Source organism: Oryctolagus cuniculus, chromosome 10 (assembly GCF_964237555.1).
Source record: "Oryctolagus cuniculus chromosome 10, mOryCun1.1, whole genome shotgun sequence".
Classification (NCBI taxonomy): Eukaryota; Metazoa; Chordata; class Mammalia; order Lagomorpha; family Leporidae; genus Oryctolagus; species Oryctolagus cuniculus.
This window is the reverse complement of record NC_091441.1, coordinates 119,079,426-119,107,056: the sequence shown is the minus strand read 5'-3', so window position 1 is coordinate 119,107,056 and position 27,631 is coordinate 119,079,426. Positions and strand designations below refer to the sequence as shown.

At 44.8% G+C, this 27,631-nt stretch overlaps 1 protein-coding gene and 1 long non-coding RNA gene across 6 annotated transcripts in view; both read left to right on the top strand.

Annotated features, from left to right (window-relative positions):
* The window catches only part of GRM7 (glutamate metabotropic receptor 7), an 826,769-nt gene that overhangs the window by 177,220 nt on the left and 621,918 nt on the right, over positions 1-27,631 (top strand). The gene's annotated exons all lie outside the window — the stretch shown is intronic.
* LOC127487208 (uncharacterized) overlaps positions 1-27,631 on the top strand; it is a 54,510-nt gene that overhangs the window by 9,545 nt on the left and 17,334 nt on the right. The window contains exon 2 of the long non-coding RNA XR_007913807.2: positions 33-27,631. This exon is cut by the window's right edge and continues 17,334 nt beyond it. This is a non-coding gene — a long non-coding RNA (uncharacterized lncRNA). The remainder of the gene's footprint in view (positions 1-32) is intronic.

The following is a 27,631-nucleotide window of genomic DNA, read 5'->3' as shown; positions in this document are numbered from 1 at the left end:
AGGACGGAAGTCTGAGTAGGCAGTGTGGGGAGGTGGCCTCAGAGGACGGAAGTCTCAGTAGCCTCCCAGCTGGGAACTGGAGTGGTGCGAAGAGGCCCTTTGCTCTGGGCTGTAGGCAAACAGAAGGCATCAAGTTGCCCTGTAGGGCCCCTGCCGTTGACTCTGCAACCCTCAGTGTTCTGGGGAGGAGTTTGCCTCAACCTCAGTGTCCTCCTACTGGTTCCTTATTGCTTAGGCCAAATGCACATTTGTGGTTTTCCCTGCTACCTGTCCCCATGCTTTCCTCTACTCTCACCCCTCCCACACTCCTGTCCCCCCTACCTTTTCCTCCCTCCCTCTTGCCCCTCCCCTTCCCAGGCCTCCCACAACTCTCCTAGTTCCCTTCCCCAACCTCCTTCCCCTTCCTCCCACAAATATCCCCTTGTATCTACTACCTCCTTTTGTAGAGAATTGGTTGTTTTTTTATGCTTGTTTTCAAAGAGTGAGATAATTAAGAGAAAAACCTTACGTATTTTTCTCCTAAAAATAGTGCCATGTTTTATCACATCATTAACTTGGGTTTGAATGCCTTCATTACATTCATGCTATAATTTAGTGCTTGATTTTGCTGAAGACTCCATCAATGTCCTTATTAGTTTTAAGGGTGTGAAAATGGCATTTTCTTATCTAATTCGGTTCTCTGAATGATGCTGCAGTACAATTAAGCACTCTCATTTGGACTTTGCAGGGTAGGTCTCTACATATGGTAAGAATGACTGAAAATACGAAGAGTTTCAATAAGGTTCATTTCAAGACTGGTTTGAAACGCTTCACTCATGAGTAAATAAATAAATAAATAAGCAGGACAGCTCCAAAGCTCCGGCAGCACAGTGCTGCCCCTGAGAGATGCCCAGGAATCTCCTTGGAAGGAGTAGACAGGAAAGATTCTCAATTAACATATGGATGATTTCTATGCAAATGAAGGCTTCTTGGACACTCAGCTCTAGGGGATGTTTGGTAAGTTTGTTTAATTATGATAATTGTGCTATTACCTCTGAAATCTGTTTACCCCTGTATTTATACATATCTTTTGTTTTATGGAGGTCCCTTCGCATTCAGAGACCCAGAGCAGGGCGGGGGTTACTTGGGCAGTCTGACTGGGGGCTCAGTTTACTTGTTCTGTATTAGGGGACTAGTTTTGTACATCCTATAATATTCTAATGTCACACATAAAAATTCCCAAGGGCTGCCTTGCCAGCAAATGGAATGTTTCTTCAAAATTAAATTGTGGTAGATGACCACATTTTGCAAAGAAAAAAAAAAAAAAAACACCGTATTTCTGGGGAAGGAATGGCCTGAATTGACCAGGCTGAGGACACCTTCATGTGAGTCGGAGGAACTGATCTCTTAAATAATTTTCAAATTTTAGTTGTTTCTTCTTAATGTCTATTTGAAAAGCAGGGTGATTGATAGATTCGCCATCCACTGGTTCACTCCGCAGATGGCCACAAAAGGTGGCCTGGACCAGGCTGAGCCCAGGAGCCAGGGGCTCTGTGGGTGGCAGGAACTCACATACTTGAACCCTCATCCACTGCCTCTCGGGCAGATTAGCAGGGAACTGGATAAGAAGCGAAGCCGGCGGGACTTGATGAGGGATGTGGGTGTCCCAAGCAGAGGGTTTACCTGCGGCACCACAGTGTCCATCTCCAAGTCTAGTTTTGCGGCTGGAGAAAGTGAGGCTGAGGATTTGGGGGTGGGTGATGTAATGCGATGTACCCCACATTGTGCTGTAGCGTCTCTACTGTGTCCTAGTAACTTGGTCTCCACTGCTTCAGTTACGATTGGACAGTTGTTCTGCCAGAAGGGTAATGGATCCATCGAGCAGGTGAACAGGAAATGTTTTATGTGGCCTGTGACTTTATGTTAGCGTTTGAGCAGTTTTCCCTCGTGACCTTATTCAGTCCGCTGAATTTTTGATAGGCTAATCTGAACCAGGGGCATCGCTGATACTTTAACTTCTGTGTGTGTGACGCGCGCAGCTTTTTAGCATGTGTGAGTTCACACAGCCTTTTATTGAAGTCCACACACTGAGTCTGTTGGTGTTTCTGAAATGATTGGTCATGTTAGATTTTTCGTTCTCTAGGCTACACCATTCTATAAGACCAGCTCCTTGAAGTTCTATCATCCTGGCCAGTCTGTGCTAAATAATTTTTATTGTAGCTTTATCTTGTATGCACAGCACAACTGGAGACTTTTAGCACAGAGAGTCTGCCAGAGTTTTCTCTGCCTCACTTCTTTGGTTAATGTAGAATATTACATTGATGAATATCGAATATTTATGCTCGGAAAAAGTTGGCTATGTTTTGTTCTGTGGATGGGGATGAGCTGTGACTTGATGCTTTTAGATACCTGAGATCCTCTTGGGGTTTTGGTAGTATCACTGTTGATTTGGTTAGGGTTTATTTTTATTTCCTGGTGTTTTATTAATACATATTTTTAGTACCACAAAGTGAATCCTTCATGATTGAAAAACAGATTTTTATCTTTATTGAGGTTTTTGAAAAACTTATTTGAGGAATGGCCAGTTGGCAGGAGTTAGGTCTCTGATACACTGATAAACCAGTAGGCCAAATGGCTGCTTCAGATTTTTGGTTTTTATTTGTTTTAAATCACAAGTTTTCAATGAGATGAACCTAAAAAGCCAATATTAACTACTTCTTCTTACATGGTGTTTCCCTCACTTTTATTTCCCACTATTGTTTAGTCTGTAGGTCTTGTATCTGGGAGGATTTTAATAAAACTTCCCACTCAGTCCTTTGACCTTAAGACAAGATGATTGGCCAGCGCCGTGGCTCAATAGGCTAATCCTATGCCTTGCGGCGCCAGCACACCAGTTTCTAGTCCCGGTCGGGGCGCCGGATTCTGTCCCGGTTGCCCCTCTTCCAGGCCAGCTCTCTGCTGTGGCCAGGGAGTGCAGTGGAGGATGGCCCAAGTGCTTGGGCCCTACACCCCATGGGAGACCAGGAGAAGCACCTGGCTCCTGCCTTCGGATCAGCGTGGTGTGCCGGCTGCGGCAGCCATTGGAGGGTGAACCAACGGTAAAAAGGAAGACCTTTCTCTCTCTCTCTCTCTCTCTCTCTCTCACTCACTGTCCACTCTGCCTGTCAAAAAAAAAAAAAAAAAAGATGATTACGACTCAGAAGAGGGCAAGATTGGCTCATGTTGCTGTTGACTGTCACTAGTGCTGAGCCTTCTACAAAGGGTGGTTGGGGTCTTGAAAGCCACCGTCATTGTGTCTGAAATAGTTTATTTTGGGTCTGGTGTGGTCTACACGCTTGTGTATCATGAAGCTTGGGTGTTAGAATTTGAACTCCGTACCTAAGGTCTGTTATGTGCTTGTGTTAGCAGATGGAAGTCCTGGGGGCTAAGCCTTATTACTGCAATCAAAGGACTCAAGAGAACCTAGAGAGGGAGACTGCCTAAGAGGACCCGGCACAGAGGTGCCTGTGCACTGGGAAATCGGCCCTCATCCCGTTCAATCTGCTGGCGCTGTGGTCTTAAACCTTGCAGCTTCCATACTGTGTGATGCATAAGCCACCTCGTCTGCAGTCCTTGGTATAAGCATTACGGGCAGAGTAGCACACACTTCTTAGCGGGCACAGGGAACACACTGAAGCAGAAGACTAGCACCAGTTTGTTCCTGTCTCCTATATGATTTCCTGAATACAACGGAGTGGGAAGGGTGATCCTTGGAAGTCAGGCTCTTCAACTGTCCCAATCACTTTTGCACCCTAGAAAGCAGACCCTAAGAGGCCGGTCGGCTTTCCACCTGGACTCTGTTCCCGTCTCCTGGAGCTAACACTGTTGAGTAACTGGAGAGGCTTTGGATTCTTTTTCCAAGAGTCTGCTTCAGTGCCTCAAGACAGCAAACATGTGGCCCAAGATGGGTGCTTGCTTGGTGGTGTTTGTGTGTGAACTACCAGAGTAGGCTTGCTTGCACCATGCCACCTTAATTGCTCTAGTACCTCCTTGTCATTTGAATAGGACAACATGACAGTCTTCAGGTGTGGAGGAGGAGGAGGAACAAAAAGGACAAGTCAGTGTAGGGACAAGTTGATAAGAAGGAGATGAATCTTTGCTACCTCCTTTCTCTTTTCTGTCTTTGTCAACTACAGTGCAGGGCAGCGTGTGGCCCTAGCCATCTCCCTTCACAGTGAAAGGACCAGAGTGACCCATAGACAATAAACACACGTCTAATTCATCTTATGGAAGTGATACATACAATCAAATAAAGTCATTCTGATTGTTTGCTGTATATGCTGACTCAAATGGCTTTTTTGGATTAGTCCTATCCCACACACACAAAAAAGGATTTTGTTTACTGCCTGGATATGTTTTCTTGGGCTTGTCAGTTAGGAAATACCCTTGTTTTTGTTAAGAGTAGAAAAGCATAGACAAATAGTGCAGGGCCAGATACAGGAGCATCTTGGAAGCCTGTGTTGAGATTTCTGTTGCATCGCATTGTTGATCTCTGCAGCAATTTCCCCATCTCTGTGAATGGCATCATCCCCTATCACAGTCATGTTGTCAAACCGGTGACTGATGGGTAGAACACACTGCTTATTAACTGTGTGAGCTTTTCCTGTGCAATCGCTCTGAGTGTAATTGAACGGCCTTTAAGCTTTATTTGAAAGTCACTATTATTTAGTGCAGACATCGTTGGATGGGCTTTCATGGAAACACTTACAGGTAGGCAGACCACTGAAGAGCACATCCTTCATGTTAAGATTGGGATGAACTGAGATAAATCCCAGGAAGGCTGTGTGTGAAAATTCAGCATGATACAGGTGCATTCCTTCTGTAGGGATTGACTGGGTCGTGATAGTCACCCTCCCTGAAGCACGGCTGTGCGGCTGGTCCTGGCAGTCTTCATGACACAACTCAGCAGTTGTTGTTCGTAGTTCATGACTGATGTGTTCTACACTGAACACATAGGAGGTACAATGAAAACATTCCCCTGAATTCTACGTGAGGAAAAGAGGTGGCAACGTGCCTGAACTTCCGCATATGCTATGTTGTATTCACACCTGGATATGATCATAATCTGTAATGTTGCTATCATGCATCTTGATTAAGAGCTGGAAATTGTGATAGCAAAGAATCAAAGCCTAAAATGTTGGTCTTCCTTCATTGGAAGAGCTCGGTAGACAAATGAGAGATGCCTCAGCAGAGAAAAGAAAATGCGAATTTAACGAGGAACAGTGACTCTGGATACAGGATAAGTGAAAACTTAGACATGGAGAAGCAGAACTACTTTGCATATACAGCCTCTTTCATTACCTCCCCCAAACCTTTCAGAAAAATATATTTTTCCATGGAATCTTAATGCAAGTCAGCTAAAGCCGAGAAGCTCAAGTAGCCTGATTTAAGTTTGGTTGGTAGAGGGAAAGTATGTATTTTGTTTCTCTTCAGAGTTGGGGGTTGTATGACTTTGTTAGGAGTTCTCCAGGGTAGGATTAAAAATAAACAGCTGTGTACACTGTTCCTCTCTGCTCCACTCCAGCTATTAAGTGAGTTAGTATTATTGTCAGAGCTGTGTTTGAATTAGACCTTGCAAAATACAAGGTAAGACATTCCATCCTCCTCTCTCCATCCCCAGTCCACCCCACCCATTATTTAGTCAGTTGACAAAAAGGAAGTTCCTGAAGAGAGATGAGTTTGGGAATATTTAAACAATTAGTACAGTGAAGATCAGCCTGGGTTGCTCAGAGTATGAAGATCTGAGATGACGCAAGACAGCACACATGGAAATCCAGCAACAGGTATTTCATGGACTGAACGAAGCTGTACACTGGAGAGTTTGTATCTTTTCAAAGGACAACCAGGAGACCCTACAGCAGCTTAGCAGATGGAGCTCAGGATCAAACTTGGGAGCACATATCTGCAAATGAATGCAAAAGTATGGAGCCATGACAAAGGGGGAGTTTCATTCTAAGAAGAGAGAATCAGCATGAGTTAGCTAAGAAATACAGTCCATGTGCCAAGGTAGGCATTAAAAATAAATGCATAGAAGTGGAAGATGTGACCCTTGGAAGTCAGGACTTTGATTGCGCCAATTACTTTTGCCATTTGTAAGAAAAATAACTCAAAGAATGGATTAAATGAAGGTGTACCATGGTAGTGATAATTAGCAATAGGGAATTCCAAGTAGAACTGATTTTCAGATTACTTTCTGGCTGCCTTTTCCCATATCTAACCTTGGTTAAGTCATTACTTGATGCACAAATTGAAAAGACCCCTACTGATACTGGGTGGTTGTCACCAATAAATGTGTAATTGCCCTAGAGCCTAAGAGATTGAGTTTTGCAATTGGTCTGTCTTATCTCTGCCTCTTCATTGGGGAATGGCTTGAGAAGAGGAATAGTTTATCCTTGGCTATTTTTTCAGGAAGAACTACACTACAATCTGCAGTTGAAAGGAATAATGACTGCTCATGGAGATAGTTCATTCCCACTGGTGGTGTTGTGATAGACACCAGAAAGTCACATTGCAGAAAACCACTTAGAGAAGTAGAGTCAGGAAAGGGCCACTGAAGTCAGTGAAGCTATCTACGGTTGGGTTGTAAACACGCTCACTGTTGCCTGTCCTGAAGATACTCCCAGGTACACGCGTGTGGTTTTGGGACCCAGCCATCTCCAGGGAGGAGTAGTCGGTCTAGCAGACAGTCTGGTTGGAATGCAAGGCACAATCAAGACATGGTATTTATTACAAACGTCTCCACCAATTTGGAGATTATTTTAATATTATCAGATCTATTCATAGCCACTCATTTTACTCTGTAATCTGAACTCAGAAACTGCTCTTACATGATGTGATGATTTTTTTGGTGATGATAAAGCAGATGACATTCGTAGTAATTCAGAAAGAATGTGTTGGATACTCAAAGACAGCAGTAACAAGAGACCAGCTCTACTTCAGAGGCCGTCGATGGCTCAGTTCCTCAAAAAGCCTCATTTCTTTGTACAAAGCTCATGCTCTTGCTCATGAATTTGATAAAATATATGTCCCTTAAAGTAATCTCTTGGATGTGAAATAATTTGAGTAGGTTTATGATCCTATGACCATCTATGTCTTAGATTAAATGCATACCAAGTAAAGAAAGTCATCGGTAAGTACGTAAAACTCATTGTCAGAATAGAATCTACATAACTTCCTATTCCACTTGAGTGCTCTGTTACCTGAAAAGCAATACAAGGATAGATAAATGCCCCTATTTCTCCCACATCTGAACTGCAGTTCTTTAATCAGACCCTGTGTAACATCTTGCAGAAACTTACTGCATGAGGGTGCATCAGAAAACTCAAGGCAAGTGGAAATAAAGAATGCATTTTGGTGCAAAAGTTTCTGGAAGTGATGGACAGAGAGGTCTTCAAAAAGTCTATGGAAAGTGTATAATGGAAAAACATGTACTGATCTCAAAATGTTCCACACCAAAATAAGCTTAACTCATTTTTCCCATGAACAGTTCAGATTACCTTCAACCTAGTTGAGGCAGCTCAACCTGCAATAACAGACAAGTTCAGAAATCTCTTTGGCTTAATGCAATGGAAATGTATTGCTAATTCATGTAGGGTAAAAATTGGTATGAGGGAAGGAGACTTTATCGACAAAGAATCTGCCATTTTTCATGCATGATTCTGTTTGTTGGAAGGTGGCTAAGAGTCAAGGGGAAGAGAGAGGTAGGAGATGAGAAGGAAGGTTCCTGGGCAAACACTGCAAAGCTCACATGTCACCTATGTGCAAAGAATGTTGATTAGAATTCAGTTGCGAGGCTATGTCTGACAGCAAAGAGGCTCAGAAACAGGGTGTAGATTGAGGAAGAAGGAGAGGAATACTCAGAGATAGGGAGTTGATGCCATGATACATCAGTGTCTAGTGCGGAACTACTTTAAAAGACCCCTCTGTTAACGCAGGATACTGACGTCATTCCACACTCCAGTCAGCTATTCAGGAAAACTGCTTAGAACAACTTCTGTCCTCAGGTTTAATAACAATACGAATTGGAAGGTGAGATGGGTGTTGTGGCACAACAGTAAGCCATTGCTGACGACACCAGCATTCCTTATGACGCCAGCTTGAGTCACATGTATTATGCTTCTGATCCAGTTCCCTGCTAATGTGCTTGGGAGAGCAGTGAAAGACGACCCAAGTACTTAGGCCCCTGCCATACAATTGGCAGACCCACAGGGGTTCCTGGTTCCTTGCTTTGGTGTGGTCCATCCCTGGCTGTTGTGACCATTGGGGGAGTGTGCCAGTAGATGATAGATCTTTCTCTCTCTCTCTCTCTCTCTCTACCCCCCCCTCTGCCCCTCTCTTCCTCTTTTCCTCTCTACCTCTCATTCAAATAAACAACTCTTTAGAAAAAGAAGTGGAAGGATTTGGGATAATTCATGATATATAAAGATAAGGAAATTGTGATACTGAAACAAGAAGCCTTTATGACCCACCATGTGAAACTGGAAGATGGCATGGAAATGAAAACCAGAGTCGGATGGGTTCAGCTACTTCAATCAATTACTAATGGAATAAATGTAGCAAGTGTGCCTTTTTTGAGTGGAATAGTGAGAAAAGGAAAAAGGATAGCTCTCCATGATCCCAGTCTGTTCAGGTACAGCATGCGCTTCTACAGTGTCAATTAAATCATGATGCTTAGCAGTAGGGTAGTGATGTTAGCATCATACAGAAGTCACATTGGTTCATACACTTTCTTTTTCAGTCCGTCAAGGGTCTGTGAGTAGTTGAAACACAGGATAGACTTCACTGCTAATGGCGGAAACCTGTTCCCCAACTGCACGCAACCTTTCACAATCTTTTACAAGACCCCATGTTGGCCATGAGTGTGTTTTTTTTATCATCATTTATTGTGGCTGATATGCAGTGGAAATTGGTCTCTTAGTTAAAGTGGAGTGAAAGGATATTAGCATTATCTTGATAGAATCAGTTGCATAGGTTTTGAATGCTCTGACCTCAATCCAGTTTTTCTTATAAATGATTTTTCTTGATGTTTGCAGAATATGGTATTTGGAGCATTCATGTAGTCCATAATAGAAAATATTCCTCTCTTTTCTGTTTCAGGTGTCAGAAACCCAAAGAAAATGAAACTGTATTAAGGCACACAACTGGAGAGCTTAGGGGTTTCTTTGGCTTCGGGCATGACTATAGCCAGCACTACAAAACACTTCATAGGTAGCTATCTGTTTCTTCATCTCTTAGCTCCACTTTTCTCAATGGACTTCAGACTGAATGCATGGCCTTTCTACAAGGCAGATAAGTGAGCAGTATCAGCCTAATGCTTGTTCTCATGGTGTTGGGGTGTATATCCATCTGGAGTACCTTGGAAGAAAGAAATGGCACAGTCAAAGGGATGAATAAAGACCCTTTGATGTTGAAATTATTGACAAGTTTCAGGCATTTTAAAAGACAGTGTGGAGGGTCAGTGTGGCGCTCACGGCTGTGGCAAGACAGGGATGTGGGTGTTTCTGGGCTGAAGGCAAAAGTGAAGGATATGTTAGCAGAACAGGTAGGGTCAGCGCTGCGACTCACTAGGCTAATCCTCCACCTGTGGCCCCGGCACATTGGGTTCTAGTTCTGGTTGGGGCACTGGGTTCTGTCCCGCTAGCCCTTCTTCCAGTCCAGCTCTCTGCTGTGGCCTGGGAAGGCAGTGGAGGATGGCCCAAGTGCTGGCCACCTGGCTCCTGGCTTCGGATCGGTGCAGTGCCGGCCTTAGTGGCCATTTTGGGGGTGAACCAATGGAAGGAAGACCTTTCTCTCTGTCTCTCTCACTGTCTAACTCTACCTGTCAAATAAAAAAAAAAAAAAAACAGGTGAGGACTGTGGTGGTCAGAGAGGGCCACCCTACTGGAGCTGTAGCCTTCATAGAGACACACTGTCACTGCCAACCTGCATGCAGTCCGGGGGGCGGGCAAAACTAGGGGATGAATTCCCCACCCTTTGCTTTGTCCTCCTTTTTCCCAAATCTTCCAGTGCCTTATAAGAGACTCAGGCTGACACAGTCCTTAGAACTTGGCTATCAAGGGAACAGAGCAAGGAGACCATGAGGCATGGCAGGGGACCTGGAGAATATCTAACAGGGCTGGCTGATCCTGCTGTGTCCAACAATCCAGCAGCTTCATGTGATTTTTAGAGAAAGTTCTCAATGTTTGTATTGATTGACAGGTGTATACATGGTGGCCAGGGACATTTGATCTTCTGGTTGTATAACCTTGTCCTTATGGATTTCTGTACTGTGGGATTAGCAGTGTCATCAAGAATATAGCTTTCTGAAGAAACAACCACTTTTGTTGTCCCATTCCCCATGGTGACCCTGGGTCGCAGCAGGTGACAGTGGCATGTCCAGTGCTTGGGGAGGACATGTCTTCATGTAGGATGTAGGATGTAGGGTGTGATGTGGGAGCACTGTGCTCTGTTGGCATCCTGAAGTCTCCACGAAGCTGGAAAGCGTGTATGTCACAACTGAGCCCTCTGGTATTGCTCAGTTATTGTCAGTTCCTCTGTGATCTAGCAGGGGTGGGGAATGTCCACCCCCGTGCCTTATCAGACTCAGGAAATTATTTGTGACCAAGAACATATGCTTTGGGGAGGAGTTTTCTCAAACATTGTTATGGACGCACAAAGCCAATGAAGACTGATGACAGTGTCTGGCTATAAGAGATAAGTTACCCCCTACTGCTGAGGTAGCCTAGTTGCTTACAAGAACTTCACAGCCAGTAAAATCAAAGTATTCAGTTTCCCCAGAGAAAGAGGAGGAGGAAGAGGACATCCTGAGGGTGATGCAAGGTGAGTTCGCCCAGCATTCTCCTTTGCACGGTTGAGGTGTGACTTCCCAGAGACCTGAGAGGAGGGAACACATCCTCATGCCCACTCAAACATGGATGTCCTCCAAGTCTCACTCAGAATGTGGAAAATAGCTTGTCAGTGAGCTGGCTTCCAAAGCACACTTGGTGTAGAGTTCTCCAGGCAGCTGCAGAAAATGAGAGCTGATCTGGCTAGATGGCGTAGTGTCAACATTTGTGTTCCTCTGGCTGACACCTTTCCTCCTTACGGGGCATTTGTATATTTCTAAAGGAATGGTAAAAATGGAAACTTGCTGCTAATAAATTCATTTTTATTGAGTAGTCTTCACTGCAGAAAAATGTGGCAGTAGTCTACAAACACTTGGAATGTGAGCCCCTAGAAAATGGATTTTCAGGAAGGATTTTATTATCATTAATTATTATTATTATTATTATTATTACTGTTGGTTTGAAGGAAATAATAGCCTATGCCAAAGAGTTCTTTAAAAAACCATTATGAGGGGGCCAGCACTGTGGCGCAGTGGGTTAATGCCCTGGCTTGAAGCACCAGCATCCCATATGGGCACTGGTTTGAGAGCCGGCTGCTCCACTTCCGATCCAGCTCTCCGCTATGGCCTGGGAAGCCGTAGAAGATGGCTCAAGTCCTTGGGCTCCTGCACCCACGTGGGAGACATGGAAGAGGCTCCTGGCTCCTGGCTTCGGATTGGCCCAGCTCTGGCCGTTGCTGCCAGTTGGGGAGTGAACCATTGGATGGAAGACTCACACTCTCTCTCTCTGCCTCTCCTAGCTCTGTGTAACTCTGACTTTCAAATAAATAAATCTTTAAAAGCCACTATGAGGAAGCAAGCGATATCAAGCAGGTCTGTCTGACCTTTCCCCCTTCCCATAGGAATCCGTGCCTTCAGGGAGTTCAAATGCCCTTGCGCTGTCAGTTGGTTTTGTTCAGCCGTGTGATACTGCGAAGCAACATGATCGAGAGGAGGAAGCAGGAACTGCAGAGAGAGCTAATGCACACTCTGTGTATCAAATAGGAGCTAGAAGCTCACTGATTTACCAAAGACACATTTCCAAGAATCCTTTTATAGCATTCAACTCAGCGACGGTCAACGAGTTCAACTTCATTAAAAACAGTCCTTTCTTCTTGACTACTTTTGCTAAATTATTCTTGAAGTCTTTGCTTTCCAGGAGTGCTGAGGGCTTTCTGTTTTTTTAATCCCCTGGTGAGACACAGTGTTCATGCTGTATGCAAAAAGAGGCTGCACTTGTCCTGAGCAAACCTTAGCCTCCTAGTTGGAGTGAACAAAGCCAGACAGTCAGTGCCTTGTGAATGAGGCTTGTCCAGGGATGGCAGCTCCTTTCTGTTTGATACTTAACTGAACCTGTTTATCTGTGCCCAGGTACTTGGTTTCAGGTTCCTCTCCACATCTGGGGGTAGTTTAGTCTACAAAGGACCTGGAAAAGTTGATAATGAAGTAGGTGGCATTTTCCTTTTACCATTAGTCCCCACTGAAAGGACCATCATGCCTTGGGAGATGTGGTGGGTTTGATGTGCCCAGGATCTGTGCCTGCTGTTGAGTAGCGAGTGAGCCCCAGCTGTGGCTTGGCTTGGCTGTGTCTCATGTGCTGGAGAGCTGGTTCCAGCTTAATGCTACTGATGAGCGGGAGGATCTGTAAGTGGTGGGGCCTCCAGAGAGATGACTGGGTCACGGCCACCCTCAATTAGGGGTGAATGCTGGTGTCACAGGGTAGGGTGGGTGGCTGGGGAGTAGGTTTGTTCTCAGAAGACTGACTCATTGCTCAAGAGCAAATCTGGCCCCTCCCCAGTTTCTGGAGTCTTTAACGTGTGCTGAGTTAACCACCATTTTCACAGGCACAGCTGATGTGCACTGACGAAGGCAAACACGGAAGGTCAAACACATGGGACTGCCTGACCTCAGGCCTTCATCCTCCCAAACTGGGAGCAAAGGTCCCCCTCCCTCTCCCCCTCCCTCTCCCCCTCCCTCTCCCTCCATACACACACACACACACCTATGTGTGTATATAAGTACACAGGATGGGCTCTAGGACAAGATCTCCATTTTTTAAATCCGACCCCACTTCCTGCACATTGCCTCCTGCTTTGACAACCCCTGTTGTGGCATCAGAGTGAGCTGTGTTGAAGGGATGACCTGTGCATCCCTGACCAGGAGCAGAGGGAGTTATGTCACGGAAGGAAGCACAAACCTAGGGAAGACTTTAGTGAGTATGTGAAGTATTTATGGATTTGGAGTCAAAGCAGATTGGCTGTCTGGAGAGCTGTTGTATCAAGTATGATTTTGAGTATCCACTAGTATTTTTAGAAGATGCCTTCTATGAAAAACTGGTTGGTAATATTAGTGTTGAAATCCTGGGGGAACAAATGCCGTTGGCACCTATAAGCATTACTACTGATTTATAGTAATATTTAATATTTACTTGGTATTCCTTAACCTGAAAGAACTGTCTACCAAAGAGAAAAAATGCTTGAGTGAAATGTTCAGTGCAGTTCCACTGTTACTATGACAACTGGCAGGCAGCAGGAAGTATGTCTCCATCTCTGCGGATAGATTCACAGGGTGCATTGGTCCCGTTGCCCAGGGTAGCTCTGGACCATGGCGGGTGACAGTGGCGTGTCCAGTTCTTGTTGAGGTCAGGTTTTCATGTAGGAATGAGTGGCAGCATGTGCTGGGGGTGGGCGTGGTGTGGGGGCGTAATCTCTTCCTGCTCTGCTCTGCTGGCATCCCAACGTCAACGTCTCTCTACGGGGCTGGAAAGCGCGTGGGACACAGCTGAGGCCTCGGTATTTTTGCTCAGTTATTGTCAGTTTCTCTTTGATCCAGCAGGGGTGGGAGTGTCCGCCCACGCGCTGTGTAAGGCCCATGAAATCATTTGCTTCAGTTCTGCCAAGGCAACTGCAGGCAAGACTTGAAATTCAGTGAATCCACAGCAGGGCAATTTTTAAGTTGATAATTTTTCCACAGTGCCTCAATGACACTACAAATATCCAATGGCCCTTGACAGAAAAAAAGTTCCCCATGCCTGATTTTGGATAAGGCATCTCTAAAGACCTCACTCAGGTTTTCTGAAACTCCTCCCAACCCTTCATGTCTGCAGAAGGATATTAATAGCAATGCTGTGGATGTTTGTTTTTGGGATTTTACATTGTGTTTCTTCGTGTGAGGGAACTCTGTTTTCTTGTTACACCATTCTGGCTGGAGTCTGAATTTTTTAAAGATTTATTTATTTATTTGAAAGTCAGAGTTGCACACACACACACACACACACACAGAGCAAGCTTCCATCAGCTGGTTCACTCCCCAGTTGGCCACAACGGCTGGAGCTGTGCCCATCTGAAGCCAGGAGCCAGGAGCTTCTTCCAGGTCTCCCACATAGGTGCAAGAGCCCAAGGACCTGGACCATCTTCTACTGCTTTCCCAGGCCATAGCAGAGAGCTGGATCTGAAGTGGAGCAGCTGGGACTCGAACTGGAGCCCACATGGGATGCTGACATTTCAGGCCAGGGCGTTAACCCACTGCACCAAAGCTCCGGCCCCCCCAAGTAACTTCTTATCAGAGTACAGAACAGTACTCTGTGTGCATGCTTGTGATCACTTTTGTGAATAATGTGGAAGGATTTATGGATTCAAAAGTAGAAATTTACAAGTCTTCTGTTGTCTCAGCTTAAAGATAGTTAATGAACCTAGTGAGAGTAGGATAGGCTTTGGTATGATTCCACGGGCTACAGAAGAGCTGTCATTTGTTTTTTTACAAGAATGGTCATGTGGCACTGCTTTCATGTTAAGGACAAGTACATAGAGAACATGGTCAGCATGGGAAGGATGCTCTCAAACTGACGCAGTGATAAAACAGACTCTCGGGATACAAAGAAAACACTCTGAGTACCTTACTTCTTACCTCTCAAAATAATTCCGCCTTTGCCATACCTGTTATCTTGTCGAAACAGGTGCTTTTTAGTGATGGCAACACAAAGTCTCCACACACTCAGTGAAGTCCTTGAAAGTGAATGGGAACTCAGGGTGTCTGATGAATCCACTTGCTACCTGGAAGCCATGAGACTTAGTGATACAGACAGGTGGACTGTCTTTGAAGAAAAGAATTAAATCTTCCCCTAACAGTTGATTTTTCAGGTCCGATCTGAAGAATTCTTTGATTGCCCTTTGGTTGTTGAATCTCAAGTTTGATTTGCGAGATGGAAACCAGGCTGGGTTAGTTGGATGAGTTCCATGAGACTCATGTGTGCAGGGTGGGGATACGCTTTTTCTGCCAGGGGTCATTGGAATCTAACCTCATCTGCAGGACATACAGAATTATCACAAATGAGCCCACTCTTCATGTACTGACTTTCCAGGCCTGCTCGGGATTACTTCGGCAGGGTCAGACCCAGACTTTGCAGGCTTTATAAGACCCATGGGCCAGTAGAGAGTTGATGGTAAAATGTCAGGTTTGACTGGCCTTTGTGACTGGACTAAGTGCTGACAGATCTGTTTAGCATGTTCACAGCTGCAGATGGAAGGTCGCTATGCAGTCCCGATCTCCATGCCTGTGTGTACCAAGTACGGGCACGGCCTCAGAGTCGAGCCGCCTGGCTATTCTGGGGGAGGTGGGACGAGGATCTCATGGAAATAAAACATCCCATAAATGTTTGCTTTCTGGTGGGTTCTAAAAATCAGGGAGAGCCGGCGCCCCGGCTCAGTAGGCTAATCCTCCGCCTTGTGGTGCCGGCACACCGGGTTCTAGACCCAGTCGGGGCACCGGATTATGTCCTGGTTGCCCCTCTTCCAGGCCAGCTCTCTGCTGTGGCCAGGGAGTGCAGTGGAGGATGGCCCAAGTGCTTGGGCCCTGCACCCCATGGGAGACCAGGAGAAGCACCTGGCTCCTGCCATCGGATCGGCACGGTGCACCGGCCGCAGCTCGCCGGCCGCGGCGGCCGTTGGAGGGTGAACCAACGGCAAAGGAAGACCTTTCTCTTTGTCTCTCTCTCTCTCACTGTCCACTCTGCCTGTCAAAGAAAAAAAAAATCAGGGAGGAATATGAAATGAAGCAGAAAGCCCAAGGTCAGCACGCAGTTGGGATTCATAGATCAAACAAAGATCTCTGAATGAGGGGACATCATCTAGAGCTTGGAAAGGAGGAATTAGAAGATAAATTTATGTTGTTGAGAAAGTAAAATCATGCATATTTTTTTGTCACTAACGTGCATTTCCGCCAACTTTTTGAAGACCCCTCATCTTGTAAGAGGATAAGGAAAGAGGTTAGGCTGAAGACGATTTTGTGGCGTTCGTTAATAAGAGCAGCAGCAAATGCCTGAGTGTTTCTGATGCACACAAAGTCATTCATTCTGCATGCGTTGTGTCAGTGACACATGGTGGAGCTGGTGCTGTCAATATTCAAATGCGGTAGCCAGGGACCGTGAGGCCTAGCCAAGGAAGAGCTTGCCTGGAGCTGACCTCGTGGGGAGCGGGGAACTGAGATGCATGGTTGCTGATGACTGTAGACGTCAGCACAGGCTTCAGTTCATGGAGGGTGAACCGTAAGGCGTGCTGAGCTCACCAGGAGGAGGTAGGAGGGGAAATTTTCTCTGTGGGTTGCAGTGGGAAAAACACTGCTCCCCGAAGACTTGTGTATAGAGAAGGGCCCTGTTCCATGGATTTCTGCCAGTCTGGGAATTGTTTGTGCCACTGTTCTAGGAACAATATAAATATCGAACTTAAGCTTCACTGCACACTCTTGCAGAAATTTGATAGTAATTTTATACCTGTGGAATCTTGTTAGCAACAGAAAGGGGTACTATATTTTGCATGTATATATAAACAAATCGTATTTATATGTGCATGTAATAAACATAGATGTAACATATATAAATATGTATATTTATATATATATAAATGCAAAGTTACAGAAGGGAGAGGCAGAGATATCTTCAATCTTTTGGTTCCTTCCCAAGTGGCCACGATGGCCAGTGCTGGTCCCAATTTAACCCAGGAGCCTGGAGCTTCATCTGGGTCTCCTAAGTGGATGGATGTGGCCCACACACTTGGGCCATCATCTGTTGCTTGCCCGGGAACATTAGCAGGGAGCTGGATTTGAAGTGGAGCAACTGGGACTCAAAGCTGTTCTCCTATATGGGTTGCTGGGCATTGTAGGTTGCAGCTTAACCCACTACACCACAACACCAGTCCTGTCTATATAGTTTTCTTTTATTAGGACTGGTTTTTAATGTTTTCTGTCATGCTCAATAGCTGTATGGAAAATTTAAAATAAAAGTCATATATTTTCCAGCAAATAGTTTGAGATGTACCAATGCAGAATACAGATCATCGTTGCTCTAGTTGTTTGTTACTTCTGAAGTGAGTTCACATCTACTTAATAGGGATGGTGGGCAAATTTAAAAGCCAGAGGTATCAGCTAGCATTGTCACACTGTTTAGCACAGGGTAAACGTTGAAGCAGAGCTATATGAGAATAAAAACCTAGAACAGCTTAACAGCACTGCCATTGGTTTTCACACCAACGAGTGCTTAGGTCTGACCAACAGGATTGAAGGGGAACTCGTCAAAGTTCCACCAGTCTGTTTTCATAATGGAAACATGGAATAAAAAACTCAATGAGAAAGCCCCATATGGATTCTTTTTTTTCTTTTATTTTTTTCAAAAACAAGTGTTTGCAGAGAGGTGCTAGATCAGCCCTCTGCAGTAGTTGATGGTGAGGGCTGGTGCTGTGGGTTGATGGTTCTGGCACCCAGAGGGGTTCAGCTGTCAGAGTAGAGGCTGGGGCGTCAGTCCCCAGGACTTCGCAGCCACAGGAGGCAGGGAGGCTTCCAGCCTACTGGAGCAGCCTCAGCTGCTGCCTTCGGGGAGTTGAACATGATTGTCCATTGTTGGGGGTTCCTGAAAGCCTTCTTCCCACCTCCGCCTCTGAAACCCTAGGTTACCCTACTTCAGTTCCACCTAATCAGCATAGACAAAACTTTGGGGAGGACTTGGACTTCCACACATTTTTTCGTGGAACATTCTAGAAGGAATGTGTCACAGACTATTGTGGTTCACATACCGTCCTCTTTCATCAGTTGTCTATGCCACGTGCTTAGGAGAGAGACTGTTCCCTTCCTGGCTTCCAGATGACTTTATACTTTTCTCCCATAGTCCTCTATCACCAAATGCGAAACCTTGATGACTGTCAACTCATCTGGAATTTTAAAAGAAAAGCACAGCTTTGCAGCGTGAATGAGGATTTTGTAGATTTACCGTGTACCTGCTTTGTAAAAGGTACTGTGCTGGCCAGGGGGAAATAACAGTGTGGGATATTTACTCCTGTTACATCTGTTGGGAATCTCATTGCCATACACATAAGAAATAATCCTAAATCATATACAAGCATAAGTTTAGACAGAATAATGTGCCAAGAAATACAGCTAGATGTTCAGTTGCTTGCTTGCTTGCTTGCTTTTTTTTTTTTTTTTTTTTTTTTTTTTTTTTACAGGCAGAGTGGACAGTGAGAGAGAGAGAGACAAAGAGAAAGGTCTTCCTTTGCTGTTGGTTCACCCTCCAATGGCCGCCATGGCCGGCGCACCATGCTGATCCGAAGGCAGGAGCCAGGTACTTCTCCTGGTCTCCCATGGGGTGCAGGGCCCAAGCACTTGGGCCATTCTCCACTGCACTCCCTGGCCACAGCAGAGAGTTGGCCTGGAAGAGGGGCAACCCGGACAGAATCCGGCGCCCCGACCGGGACTAGAACCTGGTGTGCTGGCGCCACAAGGCAGAGGATTAGCCTAGTGAGCCGCAGCACCGGCTCAGTTGTTTTCTTAGGCACCAGAGTGCACCGTCATGCACAGGCCTTAGACAGATAGACCCATCATGTAGGCCACTGCTCAAGGGTGAAAGGCTAAAGATGGCAGGTACGCGGCCCTGCTAATGCACCTGGGAAAGCCGTGGAAGATGGCCCAGGTGCTTCGGCCCCCATACCCACATTGGAGGCCCAGATGAAGACCTTGGCTCTTGGCTTCAGCTTGGCCCAGTCCTGGCTATTATGGCCATTTGGGGAGTGAACCAGTGAGTGGAAGATCTCTGCCTTTATCTCTCCCTTCCTCTCTTCCTCCCTGTATCTCTCGCTCTCTAACTCTGCCTTAAAAACAAAAAGAGATGGCAGTTAAATTCATCCTAAGTAGCAAACGGTGTTGCATGAAGGTTGCAGATGGAATGACAGGAAGTCAAGGTTGGGAGCTGTTGTTCTAAACTGATGAAGTCTGTGCACTTCTGTCACACACTTTGATATGGCTCTGGGATTATACAAATGACAGGCACAGTTGGCTGTCCTAATGAAGAGCCCAGTGGGGCCAGCACTATTGTCTAGCAGGTAAAGCCGCCATCTGCAGTGCTAGCAACCCATATCGGTGCTGGTTCGAGTTCTGGCTATGGGCCCCTGAACCTATGTGGGAGACCTGGAGGAAGCTCTGGGCTTAGGATTGGCACAGCTCTGGCCATTTCAGCCATCTGTGAACCAGCGGATGCAAGACCTCTTTCTCTCTGCCTCTGCCTCTTCCTCTCTGTAACTCTGCCTTTGAAGAAATTTTTTTTTAATAATTATTTTATTTATTTGAAAGTCAGAATTACATAGAGGAGAGGCGGGGGGGGGGGGTGTCTTCCATTCTGCTGGTTCATTCCCCAAGTGACTGCAATGGCCAGGGCTCAGCTGATCTGAAGCCAGGAGACAGGAGCTTCTTCTGGGTCTCCCACACGGGTTCAGGGGCCCAAGGACTTGGCCCGTATTCTACTGCTTTCCCAGGCCGTAGCGGGGACCTGGATTTGAAGAGGAGCAGCCGGGACTCGAACCGGCGCCCATATGGGATGGCAGAGCTGCAGGCTGGGGCTTTAACTCACTGTGCTACTGCGCTGGCCCTCAAAGAAATCTTTTTTTTTTTTTTTTAAGATTTTATTTATTTATTTGGCAGGTAGAGTTACAGACAGTGAGACAGAAAGGTCTTCCTTCTGTTGGTTCACTCCCCAAATGGCCGCAACAGCTGGAGCTGAGCTGATCCGAAGCCAGGAGCCAGGAGCTTCTTCCTGGTCTCCCATGCGGGTACAGGGGCCCAAGCACTTGGGACATCTTCTACTGCTATACCAGGCCATAACAGAGAGCTGGACTGGAAGAGGAGCAGCCAGGACTAGAACTGGGGCCCATATGGGATGCCAGCACCGCAGGAAGAGGATTAACCTAGTGCACCACGGTGCTGGCCCCCAAAGAAATCTTTAAAAAAATATATATTACGCTTTGCCCGCACGCTGCTGTCCCCATTGTCACAGTCACAGCCACGTAGATTCTGCCGTCTGTAGCAGAGAGGAACGCAGCCTGTGCAACAGGTGATGGGATGGGCCCTGTGGTCTCCTAGTGCTTCCCTCAAGCCACAGCCGGCTGAATCCTGATGGGCGCAGGCTGGAATGTACCCGACGGTGAATTCTGGTATCACTAGCAGCCATGTGATCATTTGCCAATTCCAGAAATTCCGTTTCCTTGAGGAGAAACAGGCCACCTGCCCGTGTGATTTTCCCATCGTTGTCCAGGAACGCAGGTTGCTAGGCCCTCCCGAGGCCTGCAGCTCTGTCATCTGCATGATGATAAACTCCTCGTGGAACGTGGGATGTAGGGGAAGCCTGCAGGCGGACGGAGAGGGTGAAGGAACCTGTGGGATAGGGGTGCTGGGTTGCATGTGTGATTGTGATGGTATCCTCCAAGTCTTTCCTAAGTAAGATAGTCTCCCTCTATTTTTTAAAAAGTTGAAAGATGCCAACAAGACAGACACACATATGCACACAGAATGACAGAGAACTTTTTTTGTTGTTTCTCTAAATGCTTGCAGCAGCCAGGTTGGACTGAGTGAAGTGCCAGTAGCTCAGTCTGGCTCTCTCCTATGGGAGGCAGGAACCCGGTCACTTCAGCCACCACCACCTCCTCCTGGAGTCTGAATTAGCAGGAAGTTGGGGTCAGAGCCAGAGCCAGTGACTGAGCCCAGGTACTCTGCTGTTGGGTGCAGGCATCTTACCTGCTAGGCTGCGTGACTGCTCCCTTCATTTCTGTTGTTGATGTCGTTGTTTTGCTCCAACATGACTATATTAGGATTTCTCAGTGCAGAATTTAGTCAAAGCTAAGAAGGTGATTTACAAAATTTCCCTTAAATGAGATTTAGTCATAGAAAAGGTGTGCAAGTTACTGGAGCCATTGTCAGTGTCTTAACTTGTAAGTAACAGACGAACACCTAATAATGAATGAGTGGGTGGATTTTGGGAGAACATGGCGGGGGGTGGGGGTGGAATACAGACTACTTGTTGACATTGCTTCGTTATCTGAGAACCCTGAGTTGGTTTTCATGGTTGAGCTGTTCACAGGTCTGATTCGCAGATGTTGTTAGAATTTGGTAGCTGCTATCTTTGATAAGAAAGAAGTAGAGATGGGATGCCATGTTTCAGATCGTTTTTGTGTGTCTTTGAAACAGTTGAAGTTCTCTTAGTTAATCAGAAACGCAAGGCAGTATGGGTGTCACGTTGCTATAATATTTGCTATGTGGTAGCCAAAGAACTACATGTTTTCTATGTTAAGTTAACCTTCAGTTTCACGTTGAAGTAGTGGCCAGGCCCGTCGGTTTTGGGAGTTAACTGTAATTTGAATGCCTCCTTTTCCTTAGAGGCGCACATTCTATAAAGAACTGGGTGGCGTGAGGTCACTGCTAACAAGAGTATAAAGGAGCAGCCTCGCAGAGCCCCTCACCTTCTGTGTCTGTTCTGTCAGCTGTTAAATGAGAATAATGCCTGTTCTTCGCAGATACTGTGAGGCAGACGATAAAGGTCACTGTGCTCTTTGAAAGAATGGTGCCATATAAATCCAAGATAGCATGACAACCCGAAGACTTTACTGAAGCCTTTCAACAGGGTAGCGGTGACTGCTACGACCAAAAACGGAAAACTGCACAAATGACTGGTCAGTTGGGAGGAGTTCACATGAAAACAATCCATGCTGATGCTGGGTTACTTTCTAATCAGGGCTGGGTGATTGAAGCCTGCACTTGTTGGTGTTGAATCAGTGCCTGAGGGAAGCACACGGCCGGAGGTGATGAGTAGGCAGGAGTAGGTGGAGATCTGTATCAGGGTGAGTTGCCTGTGATGGGACTTGGAAGGGAGTTGGTGGAACAGGAGTTTGGATAAATGGGGGATGTCCTTGTAAAATTCATGGAAAATGTGTTTTAGGAAAACTGATGCATATATTTTGAAAATCTTGTATGCCAGATTAAACCTGGAATTTCGTTTGCTCCAGGAATGTGTTGAATGAACTGCCCTGATGCGCAGTAGAGACTGTGGACACGGGTTTCCAGTAAGCTGATGCCCGTTACATCACGTACAGCCAGATGCCAGGCCCAAAACTTTTTCTTTTCCTTAACAAAACTCTTCCCCAAAATGTGGTCCTGAAATACACTGTGTTGTTAAGATGACTGGACTGCGTCTGGAGTTCTCATCCCAGGAAGCTGCCTTGCACTGATGACACTGTCGCATTTTTTTTCTCATGAAACACTTGGTCCTTTGAGCTTTGGATTGCAGAATTCCTTTTGCTGCTTTTGGTCTGAACCCCTCCCTGTAGATACTTTTGTTGGAGATTGAAGTCATTGACCTTATGACAAGTTCATAAGGGGGACCTCACAGTCCCATTTTCATCCTAGCTTTGATGGGTTCGCAACATGAGGTGCTCCTTGCCTTTACTTACGTTTCACTGGTTTCTGATGTGTAGCACATGAAACTCCAATTCCTGACTGTGGCACAAGGTCCTTTGTTACGCAGGGCACTTTCCTGTGGCTATTAGGCTCCATGTCAGCTTATAATTACACACACACACTTGTGGACACGTAGTCCAATTGTATTATCTTTATCCTCTTTTGAATCCTATATGGAAGCTTTGTTTTTCTTATAAAAAATTACCTCGTGTATTCGGTACTGCAGGGAAGCATGGTATGTGACACTGAGTCGTTTGGAAAGGAGTTAGTCTTGCCCAGTTGTGCTACACAATCACAAAGACTGGGGTTCCTAGGGTCTTCTTAGACCTGCTGTTGAAGCTGGTGATAAAACTTTGCCGAGTTGCCTCTTGTCATCTTAGTACCATTTGTAGAAAAGACTGTAGTACATAGTTTTTGTAATGATTTAACTAATACTCTTGAGTGTCTAACATGATACTTGATGCAAAAGCGTGATAGATGTTCTCTGTTCGTCTATCATCTCTAGGCCAATAACCATTGATTTTTTTTCTGCTGATTTTCTAATCACATAAAAATCTACTGGGATTTAAGTGCCATTGCAGCAGTAAAGTAGCTTGCCAAGCTGTCTACTATTGTGATTTATATTTTCATAGGGAGAGAGAGAAAAGAAGTAAGCAAATGCAATTACTAAGGTCTGGGTGTCTTCTCTGTCACTGTTAAGAAAATAAAGATCTTGGGGCCAGCACTGTGGCTCAGTGGGTTAACGCCCTGCCCTAAAGCGTCGACATCCCATATGGGTGCTGGTTCAAGACCTGGCTGCTCCACTTCCAATCCAGCTCTCTGCGATGGCCTGGGAAAGCAGTAGAAGATGGCCCAGGGCCTTGGGCCCCTGAAAATACATGGGAGACCTGGAAGAAGCTCCTGGCTCCTGGCACAACTCTGGCCACTGTAGCCAACTGGGGAGTGAACCATTGGATGGAAGACCTTTCTCTCTCTCTGCCTCTCCTCTCTGTAACTCTTTCAAATAAATAAATAAATCTTTAAGAAAAAAAAGATCTTTCTGACCAGATAGTTGGGAATGTTTTGTGCCAAAGTGGGGAGTTAGTATTGCAGGGGTGCCACGAGCAAACTGAGCAGGCTCAGGTGGGAAAATGTGGATGTTTATGAGACAACCCTAGTGCAGTCAGAGAATGATCGGTGATTTTGTTAGTTGGGAGATGATGACGTGGACAGGTTGTGTGGGTTACTGGAGAGAGTCTAGATTCCTCTCTTTCGTGTGTGAAGGTAACAAAGTGGTTGGAGCCATATGAGAGCGGAAGTGATACGGCTTGACTTAGAAGTAAAGAAAATGAAGTTGACTCTTTCCTGGACAACAAATTTCAGAGACGTTATGAGGCACTCTGTGTAAGAGAGGAGGGGCACTGCATTGAGGACAGTGGATCTGACTGGTGGTTTCTGGAGTAGCAATGTCAGTATCACATAGTCCTACCCCAGAACTCCCAAGACACAGAGTTTGGAGGTTAAGGAGATGAGATCGCTATCATGGAAAAACCTTCCAGGAAAGGCTGGTGTTTGCCAGAGTTCAACAGCCTCTTCTCTAGGTCTTGCCTACCAGTGATGATGATAGGAAGTGGTTATGCAGTTGGCTGAAGTCCGAGTTAAGTAGTTTTACTGATAGTTACATACAAGGTGTGTGCAGAATTTAGGTTTGTCAGTGAGGCACTGGTTGAATCTGGTTGCTGCCCACTCACAGGAGACTTGGGAGAAGCATTTGAAATGGAGATAGGTTCCATCCTAGGTGTATCCATTCAAATGAGCCCATTAGCCATCCAAGCAGGGCTGTGGACTAGGTAGCTGGCAGTTGCAGTGTGGACTGTCTTTTCTAGCTGTGTGTACAAGGACGGATTGCTGTTCTGGAATTCTCTATTCAATTCATGAAATTAAAAGAGGATTTGTAGAGGTTTAACAAGCACCTAGGGCAGCTTTTTAAGAATTTTTAAGAAGAAAAAAAGTGAATTCTTTTTCCCAAGACTAATTCCTTCAAATTGTTATATGCTAAGGATCACCTAATAGCATCTCTTCAACGACTAAGTGTATTTTGATGAGCCTGGAAATGAAACACGTTTCCTAGTACTTTGAAAGACATAGATGTCATGAGCATTTCATATCCCCAGGTAGAACGCATTATCTGATTTAATAGCTTGCTAAGGGGCTAGGTTGCTTGCTTGTGAAGTCTTGAGAAATGGTTTGCAGAGACAGTACAGGGATTCATATAGCCTGTGAAATCTGTTTCATGTCATATATTATCAGACTGAGCTCAGTCTAATCCACATCAGTTCATTCAATTTTGAACAGCCGAGGCTCAAAGTTACATCGGCTGCTGATAGTTGGTTTTATAAATCTCATACTTAAATTATGTACCATGTTATCTACCTACATTTACGTTTGGAACATAATATATCTTTGTATTTAAAGAACCAAGGTGTTCTTGGTTCTTCAGCTAATAATCTACCTAGATTTATAATGGGATAAGTAGTTTTATTACGATGCGTTGTAGCGTTAAGCAAACGATTAATAGTGTTTTTTTTTTTGTTTATTCTAATGACAGTCTTCTAATCATGAGCAAAAGCAGTTGTATAGCTCTTTCCTAAGTTACAGTTTTGGTATGTTTTGATGACTGAGAGCTTTCGTAGTAACAAATGGAGCAGGAAGAATGGGTGTTAGCAATAAGTATTCTAAGTATCTTAGAAGTTGAACAAAATACGCTCAGTCCTAACAGTTTAGTTACTATGTAGGAAGGAATTGAGTGGTCAGTATAGCAACTATTTGCTTCGACATACTTGGATAGTTAAGTGCTTCCTTCATTTCTTTTGCTGGGGACATGTACATTCACACAGATACTTACCTCTCTTCTAGAAATAGAACCTGCACCATCACTTGCAACATGATCCTTATTTAATTGTTGCAAACCATTAATGTTTGTTGAAATCTGTTGCAAATGTCAGTGGGCTTTAAAGTTGAAACGTATGAATCATATAAAAAAAGACAGTGCATGGTATATAATCAAATAACATGTGATAGATATAATAATGCAAATGTTGAGTTTTAAGGAGTTGGTTTTGAGTTGTAAGACTATTGAAATCTTTCCTAGGTTAAAATGTGCTGAAGTTGTTTATTTGAGGGCAGATCAAGTGGCACTAATGTGTTCAGTTCTGCTCATGTGTGCATGGGCATACTGAGTTCCTGATGATCTCATGGATTCTGCACCTTGGCTTCCTGGGACCTCCACCATCCCGTCCATACTCCTCTGAGCTCTGAATATCTGCAACTTGAATTTAACAGAGCAGACGTGCAGCTGTCCCTCCGGTTTGTGGGCTTCAGAGAAAACCACTTTTGTGTTGCTGCTGTGGCTCTCTTACTTGACTCAGCCCTGGCACTCAGTGGACATTCAGTCTCAGAAGCGATGTCTGCGAACATGCTCACAGCATGGCTGGGTTTTGTAGACCTCTTGGTGGTCTGCTCTACTTCTCTGGACACGAGAGCCTTGCTTTCTAGTTTAGTTGGAAAAATGGACCACGGCCTTTTTTTTGGGTGTTTAAATGGGATGTCAAGATGTTGACTACTACAGTTGGAGCTGGAAGGTGTGATCGGAAAGAAATGGTGACCTGAGAATTGTTTTCAGTTTAATAAATAGAATCCAAAATGGCTGATTAGGTTTTGTAGTAGTTTTAAATAAAAGAGAGCTGTCTTGCATATTGGTTTACTTATAGAGCCTTACATAATGTAGGTTAATCTATTTACTGAGAGGAACAAAGCATCATTTGCAGGCTGTAGCCTGAAATTTCCTGAATGCATTTTCGTCTCTAATGCTTATGGATGTTGTATAATCAGACCAAAGAAAAGGTAGGAGAAGAAATTAACATTTATTGGATATATACTCATGAACATATGACTTAACAATTAAAGACATTTGGTATCATTCTATGTCTTCAAATTCAGTTTATAAAAATAGTAAATAGTTATCTTGTAGTAGTCATGGTTATATACTTAATGGAAAAATACAGACTGATTTATTGACATTATGGAATTCCATGCTATGTCTTGGGGTAAAATTTTCAGAGGCAGTGTTTACCTTACATTGAGTGTGTACCATACTTGAAGAACATGTAAGATGATGACTTACTTCAGAGTAATGTATCCCAACATGGGGCTGGTGAAGATGAGGCCAACGTTGAATATACAAGTAAAATTTTCAAAAATAGTTATTTACAAACCTTACAAAGGAAGGTATGTATATGTAATATATAATAAGTGTTTGTAATATATGTACTCATACTACCGTATATGTCTATATGACAGAATAACAGAGATGAAGAGAGAGAGAAGGAGAAAGAGAAATGTGTGCTTTCATCTAATGATTCCGTCCCCAGATGCCCACGGCATCCAAGGCTGAGCTGAGGTCAAAGCCAGGATCCTAGATCTCCCACATGAGTTCCTGAGACAGCACTGCTGCCTTCCAAGCTGTGTGTTACCAGGAAGCTGGAGTCAGGAACTGGAGCCACAACTCAACCCTAGGCAGCACAGTGCAGGGCGGGGACTGCTCACTGACAAGTTAACCAGTAGGCTGAAGACCTGTCCCTGCTACACATTTCAAAAAGTGAAACCTTAAATAAATGTTATAAATCAATTTAATGTAAATATGAAATATATAGACAATGTGTTTGTAAATATGCACACATATACACACACATATGTTATGTAAATAACTGAGATGGCTAAGTTTTTTTTTTTTTTTTCATTATTTGAATTACATTTGATCTCATAAGGAAAAGACTTCTTTTCTTGGGCCATTTGTCATTGGCATCGGTTGTGTATTCTTACTGCTGTCCACACTGTTTCCACAGCATGTCTAGCTCACACTCAGGTGCTCCTCCAGCTTATCCTTAAAAGAAAGGTGTTTTCTCTCTAGCATTCATTTGAGCAGTGCATGTGTTTATTTTGCAGGAAACA